The sequence below is a fragment of the Lipotes vexillifer genome, unplaced genomic scaffold (assembly GCF_000442215.2).
Source record: "Lipotes vexillifer unplaced genomic scaffold, Lipotes_vexillifer_v1.1 scaffold312, whole genome shotgun sequence".
Classification (NCBI taxonomy): domain Eukaryota; kingdom Metazoa; phylum Chordata; class Mammalia; order Artiodactyla; family Lipotidae; genus Lipotes; species Lipotes vexillifer.
The window spans coordinates 1,156,368-1,169,024 of record NW_006789251.1 but is presented as its reverse complement, the minus strand read 5'-3'; positions in this window follow the sequence as shown (position 1 = coordinate 1,169,024).

Sequence of the window (12,657 nt, the reverse complement as noted above, 5' to 3'; positions counted from 1 at the left end):
ACATATTTTATAACGTGCAAAAATATACATAAGTCTCAATGACCATTATTCTTACCTGCTGAGCTATTGGTTAACAAAGAAAATACTTTATTGCTCCTTCTCAGGTAAAATTGCATATATTTTATAGCAACTGTGCTTTACAGAGTGTCTGTGAAAGTCCTGGCTGGCCTGCTGGTCTCATTCAGTAAACAAGTTCTACTTACCCAATGTTCTACCCATTTGCAAGGAGTTCTAAGCACAAGAGCTCATTGACTCTATGTGTCTGTTCGTAACTTAATCCTCACAGACGTCACTTCCAAGAATGACACTGGGTAAATGGCATGAAGGACATAATTATTTGAAGTTATCCTGGCAGTAGACATTCATAGGCATGGCCAAGTGCTTTCAGAATGAGCCGCCAATTTCTTCTTCCTTTAGGTACAATCTTGACTATATGGAATCCGCTGAGAGATTTTTGTCTATATTTGCTCATTCTACTTTCACATTTAAGGTTAGTGAATTAGAACACTTTTGTGATCAAAACTAGGCATTTCCAAATAGAAAGTTCTGTTAAGATCTGTTTGTACTTTCTTCATCATAGTATTCACTTTTTAATTTAATTTAATTTAATTTATTTATTTATTTTTTTGCGATATGCGGGCCTCTCACTGTTGTGGCCACTCCCGTCGTGGAGCATAGGCTCTGGACGCGCAGGCTCAGCAGCCATGGTTCACAGGCCCAGCCGCTCCGTGGCATGTGGGATCTTCCAGGACCGGGGCACGAACCCATGTCCCCTGCATCAGCAGGCGGACTCTCAACCACTGTGCCACCAGGGAAGCCCCGTTGTATTCACTTTAAATTATGGTGTGTGTGTGTGTGTGTGTGTGTGTGTGTGTGTGTGTGTGTGTGTGTGTGTGAGATATGTAATTATATCAGTGTCTCACAGATTTGGGTTTGAATCACTTCTAACACTGACTAACTTCAGCTTCTTTCAAGTCATTATTTAGACATCTATGAAATGGGTCTACGTCCTGATTTTCAGGGTTGTGGTGAGGATTAGGACTCATGTATGTAAAATGCCTAGCAGATTACCATAAACTGGGTGCACAATAATGTTAATTCCCATTTCCTAAACTCTGAGGTAGTAAATAGAACACATTTTTGTAATCAGAAGAATAAGGCTCAAAGGCTATGAGCTTTGTGACCTATGAAGAATTATTGAGTCTCCTGGAGTTTCTGTTTTTCCACTGTGCAATGGTAACATCATTCTCTACTAGGCCTTGTGTGCTGTCACTAGGATCAAATGAGATAATGTCCTTAGTAAAAGTGTATTGTGCTGTAAGATGTAGTGGGTTGTTAGTATTAATTGAATATTACATAATACTTAGTTAGCATTAATTATAGAGAGTGGTAGAGTAGAAGGAGCATGGGATTTGCTGTCAGAAACTCCTGGCTTCACTTCTTCTTTGCTCTGTGACACATTACCCAATCTCTTAGAACTTCGGTTTTCTCAACTGTGAAACAGGATTGAAAATACTTACCTGATAGGATTATTCTGAAAGTTAAATGAGATGACATGTGAGAAAGCACTAAGATTTTGGAACACAGTAGGCTTTCAGTAAATGTTGGTTGATTTTAGTTGAATACAGGAAGATTTGTCTCCTAATAGAATTTGAAAGGTACATTTAAACTGGCAGTATTTACAAATCCTTCTTGTTCTCTCTAGTGCCCATATAATTTGCCCCTTGAAAGTACTTCCATATGCTAGGAGTTGGTCTTCACATTTCTCTGTAGAGTTAAACACATTCATAGGAAAACATAGCAGAGAGGCTAGCTTGCATATAAATATAGGGTGCACCATGTGTAAATGTTTTAATTCCATCTCCTTGGAGACACCTGTAAACAATTTTTCAGGCCTATGACCTTATTCCTGTAACTGAGCAAGAGATTCTGCACACAAACATTTGGATTAGTATGAGTTCAATTTTGATTTATGTAGTTTTGATGCCTAGGATATGATGATATGCTAATGTAGCTTTAAAACATTATATATTTTTAATTGTCTCAGTATATTCCCAATCTCAGCTCTTTTGTGGCCCTCAAGTTCGCCAGGCCAAAAATGAGTTTCCAACTTCCTTCCTACTTTACAACTTTTAGACTTCAATAATAGCTCTTATAGGAATAACTGGGTGTTTCACTACACTCAGAGTCTAGGCTCTATGAGCACAGGAGCATGTATCAAAATATAGATCAGTGGTCCTCTAACTATATAGTTCCCACTAATGCAGTGATTCTACTTCAGAGTTTGGAGTGGGCCCCAAGGATTTCATTTTAACAAACACCCCAAGTGATTTTGAAGAGGGTGTTGTGTAGGGTATATTTTGATACACTGATCTACATCCATGCCTCCAACCTGAGAGTACTATTAATGGGAAGGCACATAAGCAACTTTCAATATTGAAAGTAACCAGTGGAGCCTGTGCTGAGACTTCCTGAGTTCAGCAAAATGACACGTTTCTAAGCTTTTGTCTGGATTTCTGTCCATCAAGTTGCTGGTAAAACTAGTTACCATTCCACAGTCCTAGAGCAGCTCCAGGCCACTAAGCACGAAAAGGGATTCCCGGATTTAATAACCAGATGCCTTAAAAAGCTTAGTTTCCAAATCTGATGTGGTAGATGTTACAGATTATTTACCTTTCCTCATACTTCCTTATCTCCATGAAAATCTATATTCTCAGCAATTATCATGCAGCTAAGAATTTCCTAGATTACCTAGATTCTACTAAATTGATACAGTTGTTGGAGACTTGGAGAGCATGTGTGAGATCAGACCTCATTGCAGAAGCATTTGGATCCTGTGGTGCAGCTGTGGTGAAAGTTTTACTTTCTGGTACCTTTTGGCATGACTGCTAAGCAGCAGGTGACAACAGCAATAGGGTATCTGCTAGAGAGATTCAATAGTGTGGTTGGACATTTCTCCTGACAGTGTAATTCCAGGCTGCATAGCATTTAGTCTTATTGCCCTGGCCATCCAGTAAGTTCTGTGAGCTATCTGCTACCCTCTAATAATAGACCTTTCCGCTTGAGCCAGATATAATGGCTTCTGTTGTCTGCACCTAAGCAGCCTTTAAGTTAGCTAGGCTTGACACGTTTAATGAGTTTAAAGCCAGAATATTCTTCCACCTACCTACACAGACTCGTCTTCTCTCTCCTTCCTTGATGAAAGCACAAAACTCTAGGTCATTATGTAGCCCACGTCTACCTCCTTTGATGTGTGGCACGATCCCAGTCCAGGCATGATGGTATTTTAGGTTACTTGTATGTAAAAATTGCTGACTTTCCTGAGCATTCATTCTAAGGGTGTAGACTATATATACCATTCTAGGCATTTTTCCCTATATACCTTTTGTTAGGAAGGAAGGTTCTCTTCCTTCATTTTCCCCAATTCATCCCTAGGAAATTAGCCCCTATAAAATAGGGATAATTTTAGAACTATTGATATGTAATGGCCTCAGAAATTACATAGAACAGTAGTCTTTTTTTTTTTTTTTTTTTGCGGTACGCGGGCCTCTCACTGTTGTGGCCTCTCCCGTCGCGGAGCACAGGTTTCCGACGCGCAGGCTCAGCGGCCATGGCTCACGGGCCCAGCCGCTCCGCGGCATGTGGGATCCTCCCGGACCGGGGCACGAACCCACGTCCCCCGCATCGGCGGCGGACTCTCAACCACTGCGGCGCCAGGGAAGCCCTAGAACAGTAGTCTTAATAATTATAACAGCAGCAGTAATAACATTGATAACATTTGTTATTACAATACCAATAGCTGTGATATCTTGAGTAATTACTCTTTTCCATGTGACATGCTAAGGTTTTGCATAAAGTATCTCATTTAATAATCGATGAAGTCTCAGGCTGTCTCATGATCCCTAATCCAGTTTCAGTTTTGCTTCACCTTTCTGTTGCTACTAGAAACCTCAAGTCACGGAGAGGTAATTCTGTATTATCCATAAATGTTATTCACTAATTTCAATGTTTCTCATAGACAGTGTGTGAATATACTCCAGGGAGTTAAAAAAAAATAAGCAACAGTGTAATGTGAAAGTGACTGGCAGGTAACCTGCCCAAACATGCCTTGAAAAAGCAATATTCTTTAAGTGCTGGTCTGCCTTGGGACTCCGTCTCAGTTGCTTTTGTTGGTTGGCCTCTATCAAAATAGCCTGCAAAGAGAATTGTCACTGCTGTGGTCCAGGATGGATTGATGATTTTATTGTACAGTGCCTGGTACACAGTAGGTGTTCAACATGAATGAGTTATCCTGGTTCTTCTGGCTGTGGCGCCAAGGGACATGAGGGTGGCTGCGGGCCCTTATCAAGGATATTGTGTGTCCTCATTTGTGCACTAGTTGCCCCAAATAGGTCTGCTCTGAGATGTCACTTCCTTCTAGGAGGCATTTATTTCTATTTGCAAGAACTTTCCACTCTCTGTGTCTGTTACTGCCCAAAGGTCACCTGAAATGGAGAGCTTTTGTTAGCTGCAGTGAAAAGATGTACTTTCCCTTGAATGCTCTCGGGCAGGTGCCTTTCCCATTCTCTTATTAACGAAGGAATGGATGACTTCTTCACTTGCCTAGCTCTGTGGATCTCCCCCACCCCTAATCCTCTTTATACTTAATAATCCTCCTCCTGGGTTCTGTCTTTTCCCCAGAAGGGAATGGTAGAAGACCTATTTTCCTTACTTTCTGAGGATTAAACTCACAAAACAGGATAATTCCTAGAGTTGTGCCAACATTACCAGCTACTAATATGGAGTATCTATCACTGGCACCAGCTTGCCAGTGGGCTCAGGAACTTGCTGGGCTGCATTCATTTGGCATTGGCAAATTGCCTGCAGAGCAGTTCATGCTGTCAGGATCATTTTATAGCACCTTAAACAGAAGAAAAAAGAAAAATGCAAAAAGAAAAAAAATCTGATTAAAAAAAAATCGTGGTTTCTTTTTCTACCCTCTTCTAAGCAATGGATGTTATACTTAGAATTATATCTGGGTCTCAGCAAATCACTCGTATCAGTGATCCCTCCAAGCATATCTACCAAAGGAAAAATTTCAAAACCCATAAAATTGGGAGTGGTGGCTTAATATCCAAGGATAGAATCAAGGTTCCAAGTGATAGAATAAGAGGCTGAAAACCAAGGTGAGGTATAGCATAGTTGGACATCAAGTCCCTCAATTAAATGAAAAAGTCAATTATCTTAAGTTTTGAATAGCATGACTTAATTGTTGTTATTCTAAAAAATATATACAAGGGTTGAATTGACTGTAAGTTCATTATGAATCAGTTGTCTAATGTGGCACTAGACTATAAGCTCCTTAAGTTTAAAAATCATGTCCTCTTTGAGTTATTGCCAATGCTGAGATAGTGTATGGAAAATATCAGTAATAAATACATATTTGTGTAAGGTGGATTGCTAAATGTGATCCTAGAGGTATAGGAAAAGATTCTAAAGTGATGAGAAAAACATTGGTAAAAAGAGGAGAGGAACGTGATGAGGTTGTGGAAGTTTGCAGAAACCACATTACAGAGAAAGCAAAGAATGAGGGCTGGCTTTGGCAAAGTGAGATTCAGTAAGGGGACGTTCCATGACAGTTGCATTTAATTTTTTTTAAATTTTATTTTATTATTATTTTTTTAGACAGCAGGTTCTTCTTAGTTATCTCTTTTATACATATTAGTGTATATGTGTCAATCCCAATCTCCCCGCCCCCCGAACCCACCTACCCATTTCCCCCACCTTGGTGTCCATATGTTTGTTCTCTACAACTCTGTCTCTATTTCTGCCTTGCAAACAGGTTCATCTATACCATTTTTCTAGGTTCCACATATATGCGTTAATATACGATATTTGTTTCTCTCTTTCTGACTTACTTCACTTTGTATGACAGTCTCTAGGTCCATCCACGTGTCTACAAATGACCCAATTCCATTCCTTTTTATGGCTGAGTAATATTCCATTATATATATGTACCATATCTTCTTTATCCATTCGTCTGGCCATGGGCATTTAGGTTGCTTCCATAACCTGGCTATTGTAAACAGAGCTGCAAAGAACACTGTGGTACACGACTTTTTGAATTATGGTTTTCTCAGGATATATGCCCAGTAATGGGATTGCTGGGTCATATGTTAGTTCTATTTTTAGTTTTTTAAGGAACCTCCATACTGTTCTCCATATTGGCTGCATCAATTTACATTCCCACCATCAGTGAAAGAGGGTTCCCTTTTCTCCACATCCTCTCCAGCATTTGTTGTTTGTAGATTTTCTGATGATGCCTATTCTAACTGGTGTCAGGTGATACCTCATTGTAGTTTTGACTTGCATTTCTCTAATGATTAGTGTTGTTGAGCATCCTTTCATGTGTTTGTTGGCGATCTGTATATCTTCTTTGGAGAGATGTCCATTTACGTCTTCCATCCATTTTTGGATTGGGTTGTTTGTTTTTTTGATACTGAGCTACATGAGCTGCTTGTATATTTTGGAGATTAATCCTTTGTCAGTTGCTTCATTGGCAAATTTTTTCTCCCATTCTGAGGGGTGTATTTTCATCTTGTTTATGGTTTCCTTTGCTGTGCAAAAGCTTTGAAGTTTCATTAAGTCCCATTTGTTGATTTTTGTTTTTATATCCATTTCTCTAGGAGGTGGGTCAAAAAGGATCTTGCTGAGATTTATGTCATAGAGTGTTCTGCCTATGTCTTCCTCTAAGAGTTTGATACTGTCTGGCCTTGCATTTAGGTCTTTAATCCATTGTGAGTTTATTTTTGTGAATGGTGTTAGGGAGTGTTCTAATTTCATTCTTTTACATGTAGCTGTCCAGCTTTCCCAGCACCACTTATTGAAGAGGTTGTCTTTTCTCCATTGTATATTCTTGCCTCCTTTATCAAAAATAAGGTGACCATATGTGTGTGGCTTTATCTCTGGGCTTTCTATCCCGTTCCATTAATCTGTATTTCTGTTTTTGTGCCAGTACCATACGGTCTTGACTACTGTGGCGTTGTAGTATAGTCTGAAGTCCAGGAGCCTGATTCCTCCAGCTCTGTTTTACTTTCTCAAGATTGCTTTGGCTCATCAGAGTCTTTTGTGTTTCCATATAAATTGTGAAATTCTTTGTTCTAGTTCTGTTAAATATGCCATTGGTAGTTTGATAGGGATTGCATTGAATCTGTAGATTGCTTTAGGGAGTATAGTCATTTTCACAATGTTGATTCTTCCAACCCAAGAACATGGTATATCTCTCCATCTGTTTGTATCATCTTTAATTTCTTTCATCAGTGTCTTATAGTTTTCTGCATACAGGTCTTTTGTCTCCTTAGGTAGGTTTATTCCTAGGTATTTTATTCTTTCTGTTGCAGTGGTAAATGGAAGTGTTTCCTTAATTTCTCCTTCAGATTTTTCATCATTAGTGTATAGGAATGTAAGAGATTTCTGTGCATTAATTTTGTATCCTGCTACTTTATCAAATTCATTGATTAGCTCTAGTAGTTTTCTGGTGGCATCTTTAGGATTCTCTATGTATAGTGTCATGTCATCTGGAAAGAGCGACAGTTTTACTTCTTCTTTTCCGATTTGGATTCCTTTTATTTCCTTTTCTTCTCTGATTGCCGTGGCTAAAACTTCCAAAACTATGTTGAATAATAGTGTTGAGAGTGGGCAACCTTGTCTTGTTCCTGATCTTAGTGGAAATGGTTTCAGTTTTTCACCATAGAGAACGATGTTGGCTGTGGGTTTGTCAGCGGCCTTTATTATGTTGAGGTAGGGTCCCTCTGTGCCTACTTTCTGTAGAGTTTTTATCATAAATGGGTGTTGAATTCTGTCAAAAGCTTAGTCTGCATCTATTGAGATGATCATATGGTTTTTATTCTTCAATTCGTTAATATTGTGCATCACATTGATTGATTTGCATATATTGAAGAATCCTTGCATCCCTGGGGAAAATCCCACTTGATCATGGTGTATGATCCTTTTAATGTGTTGTTGGCTTCTGTTTGCTAGTATTTTGTTGGGGATTTTTGCATCTATGTTTATCAGCGATATTGGCCTGTAGTTTTCTTTCTTTGTGACAACTTTGTCTGGTTTTGGTATCAGGGTGATGGTGGCCTCGTAGAATGAGTTTGGGAGTGTTCCTCCCTCTGCTATATTTTGGAAGAGTTTGAGAAGCATGGGTCTTAGCTCTTCTCTAAATGTTTGATAGAATTCACCTGTGAAACCATCTGGTCCTGGACTTTTGTTTTTTGGAAGATTTTTAATCACAGTTTTGATTTCATTCCTTGTGATTGGTCTGTTCATATTTTCTGTTTCTTCCAGGTTCAGTCTCAGAAATTTTTACCTTACTAAGAATTTGTCCATTTCTTCCAGGTTGTCCATTTTACTGGCATGGAGTTGCTTGTAGTAGTCTCTTAGGATGCTTTGTATTTCTGCAGTGTCTGTTGTAACTTCTCCTTTTTCATTTCTAATTTTATTGATTTGAGTCCTCTCCCTCTTTTTTTGATGAGTCTGGCTAAAGATTTATCAATTTTGTTTATCTTCTCAAAGAACCAGCTTTTAGTTTTATCCATCTTTGCTATTTTTTTCTTTGTTTCTATTTCATTTATTTCTGCTCTGATCTTTATGATTTCTTTACTTCTGCTAACTTTGGGTTTTGTTTGTTCTTCTTTCTCTAGTTCCTTTCGGTATAAGATTAGATTGTTTACTTGAGATTTTTCGTTTTTCTTGAGGTAGGCTAGTATAGCTATAAACTTCCCTCTTAGAACTGCTTTTGCTGCATCCCATAGGTTTTGGATCATCGTGTTTTCATTGTCATCTGTCTCTAGGTATTTTTTGATTTCCTCTTTGATTTCTTCAGTGATCTCTAGGTTATTTAGTAATGTACTGTTTAGCCTCCATGCGTTTGTATTTTTTACATTTTTTTTCCTGGTAATTGATTTCTAATCTCATAGCGTTGTGGTTGGAAAAGATGCTTGATATGATGTAATATTCTCAAATGTACCGAGGCTTGATTTGTGACTCAAATGTGATCTATCCTGGAGAATGTTCCTTGTGCACTTGAGAAGAAAGTGTAATCTGCAGTTTTCGATGGAATGTCGTATAAATATCAGTGAAATCTATAAGGTCTATTGTGTCATTTAAAGCTGTTGTTTCATTATTAATTTTCCGTCTGGGTGATCTGTCCATTGGTGTGAGTGAGGTGTTAAAGTCCCCCATTATTATTGTGTTACTGATCGGTTTCCTTTTTTATAGCTGTTAGCAGTTGCCTTATGTATTGAGGTCCTCCTACGTTGGGTGCATATATATTTATAATTGTTATATCTTCTTCTTGGATTGATCCCTTCATCATTGTGTAGTGTCCTTCCTTGTCTCTTGTAACATTCTTTATTTTAAAGTCTATTTTATCTGATATGAGTATAGCTACTCCAGCTTTCTTTTGATTTCCACTTGCATGGAATATCTTTTTCCATCCCCTCACTTTCAGTCTGTATGTGTCCCTAGGTGTGAAGTGGGTCCTTGTAGACAGCATACGTATGGGTCTTGTTTTTGAATCCATTCAGTGAGCCTGTGTCTTCTGGTTGGAGCATTTAATCCATTCACATTTAAGGTCATTAATGATGTGTATGTTCCTATTACCATTTTCTTAATTGTTTTGTGTTTGTTTTTGTAGGTCCTTTTCTTCTCTTGAGTCTCCCACTTAGAGAAGTTCCTTTAGCATTTGTTGTAGAGCTGGTTTGGTGGTGCTGAATTCTCTTAGCTTTTGCTTGTCTGTAAAGGTTTTAATTTCTCCATTGAATCTGAATGAGATCTTTGCCGGGTAGAGTAATTTTGGTTGTGGGTTCTTCCCTTTCATTACTTTAAATATATCGTGCCACTCCCTTCTGGCTTGTAGAAATCAGCTGTTAGCCTTATGGGAGTTCCCTCGTTGCTTTTAATAATTTTTCTTTGTCTTTAATTATTGTAACTTTGATTACTATGTGTCTCGGTGTGTTTCTCCTTGGGTTCATCCTGCCTTGGACTCTCTGCGCTTCCTGGACTTGGGTGGCTATTTCCTTTCCCATGTTAAGGAAGTTTTTGAGTATAACCTCTTCAAATACTTTCTCGGGTCCTTTGTCTCTCTCTTCTCCTTCTGGGACCCCTGTAATGCGAATGTTCATGTGTTACTTGTTGTCCCAGAAGTCTCTTTAGCTGTCTTCATTTCTTTTCAATTTTTTTTGTTTATTCTGTTCCATGGCAGTGAATTCCGCCATTCTGTCTTCCAGGTCACTTATCCATTCTTCTGCCTCAGTTATTCTACCGTTGATTCCATCTAGTGTATTTTTTATTTCAGTTACTGTATTGTTCATCTCTGTTGTTTTGTTCTTTAATTTCTAGGTCTTTGTTAAACATTTCTTGCATCTTCTCGATCTTTGCCTCCATTCTTTTTCCAAGGTCCTGGATCATCTTCACTGTCATTAGTCTGAATTCTTTTTCTGGAAGGTTGTCTATCTCCACTTCATTTAGTTGTTTTTCCTGGATTTTATCTTGTTCTTTCATCTGGTACATAGTCCTCTGCCTTTTCATTTTGTCTATCTTTCTGTGAATATGGTTTTTGTTCCATAGGCTGCAGGATTGTAGTTCTTCTTGCTTCTGCTGTCTGCCCTCTGGTGGGTGAGGTTATCTAAGAGGTTTGTGCAAGCTTCCTGGTGGGAGGGACTGGTGGTGGGTAGAGCTGCGTGTTGCTCTGGTAGGCAGATCTCAGTAAAACTTTAATCCGTTTGTATGCTGATGGGTGGGGCTGAGTTCCCTCCTGTTGGTTGTTTGGCCTGAGGTGACCCAGAGCTGCAGCCTACCTGGCTCTTTGGTGGGGCTAATGGCAGACTCCAGGAGGGCTCATGTCAAGGAGCGCTTCCCAGAATTTCCACTGTCAGTGTCCTCATCCCTGTGGTGAGCCACAGCCACCCCCTGCCTCTGCAGGAGACCCTCCAACACTAGTTGGTAGGTCTGGTTCAGTCTCCTATGAGGTCACTGCTCCTTTCCCCAGGGTCCTCATGTGCACACTACTTTGTGTGTGCCCTCCGAGAGTGAGTCTCTGTTTCCCCCAGTCCTAAGTCCTGCAATCAAATCCTGCCAGTCTTCAAAGTCTGATTCTCTGGGAATTCCTCCTCCCATTGCTGGACCCCCAGGTTGGGATGCCTGACGTGGGCCTCAGAACCTTCACTGCAGTGGATGGACTTCTGTGGTATAATTGTTCTCCAGTTTGTGAGTCACCCACCTAGCGGTCGTGGGATTTGATTTTATTGTGATTATGCCCCTCCTACCATCTCCTTGAGGCTTCTCTTTTGTCTTTGGATGTGGGGTATCTTTTTTGGTGAGTTCCAGTGTCTTCCTGTCGATGATCGTTCAACAGTTAGTTGTGATTCTGGGGCTCTTGCAGGAGGGAGTGAGCGCACGTCCTTCTGTTCCGCCATCTTGAACCAGTCTATTTAATTTTTTGACGAGCATAATTTTGCTTATTTTATCTCCAGAGAACAAATTATTTTCAGTTACAAAAACAACAGAAAGGCAATTTTACCTAAATATTAGGGAGATTTTTGAAACTTGTATGGCAGAAACTGCCTGTTGTCCTCCAATATCCTTTTTTTTAAAATTTTAGTAGAATCTTGATTTTTGGATAAGCCTATGGTGGTCTAGGATAAAGAATTCCTTTTAGCCATGCATGGAATGTAACTGAGTCCTGGTCAACTGGAATTGGGGTAAAATGATGTATATATGACTTCTGGTCTGGTTGGATCCTCAAAAGGAAGTCTGTGCCTCTCCCCTTCCTCCTTTCTCTTTCTTGCTAGTGGAAATGTAATCTCATGTGAGAATAGGAGCTGGAAAAGCCACTTTGTGCCCTGGAATGGAAGCTGCATTTTGAAGATAGCAGAATGGAAAAGAGATGTAACCAGGATCCCTAATGATTGTAGAGTTGCCATAGCAGACTTTGCCCAGAACCCAGAAGTGGCCCATTCCTCCTCCTTATTAAAGCCAAAACTTAATGAATTATATTTTAGATGGAAATTCTCACTCTCTTTTGTGAATCAACTATAGGTTTTTCCTTGATGGTTGCCATTAGGCTTTCTTTCTGGGAGATATTGGTGAGCTGTAGTGAGACAGAGGGACAGTGCAAAGATGGCATTCCCTGGCTTACCTTTCTTGAGGGCACCTGTTTCTTTCACATAGTGTCTGAGTACTTTTGAAGGGGCTACTTCTGTGTTGGGCCCTGGGGCAGGTGAGTCTGCACATGGGTGCTTTAAGAGCCATTCCTCAATTCCCCACAGCCCTGTGAGTCTCGTGGGCATAAGCCCCATCGGTCCTGAAAGCCAGGTGTTTTAGGGCCTTGTTTCTCAGGTGCTGGTGTTAAAATTTGGGGTGCCCTGTGTGACATATGAATCCTTTGCTCCTCAGGGAGAAGCTCTGGCTTTTGAGTTCCCTCCTGATTGTGAGTCACTGTGCCAAGAGTGGGGTTTATGGTGAGCTTGTGTCTCAGCCTTTCCTACCTGCTTCAATGTGGTTTCCCTCTTGTTTGCCTGATGTGAAGGGGTCGCTCTGCCAGTGTTTAGGTTTTCTTACAGGAAATTGTTCCATATATAGCTGTAGATTTGGTGCGTCCATTCAGGATCT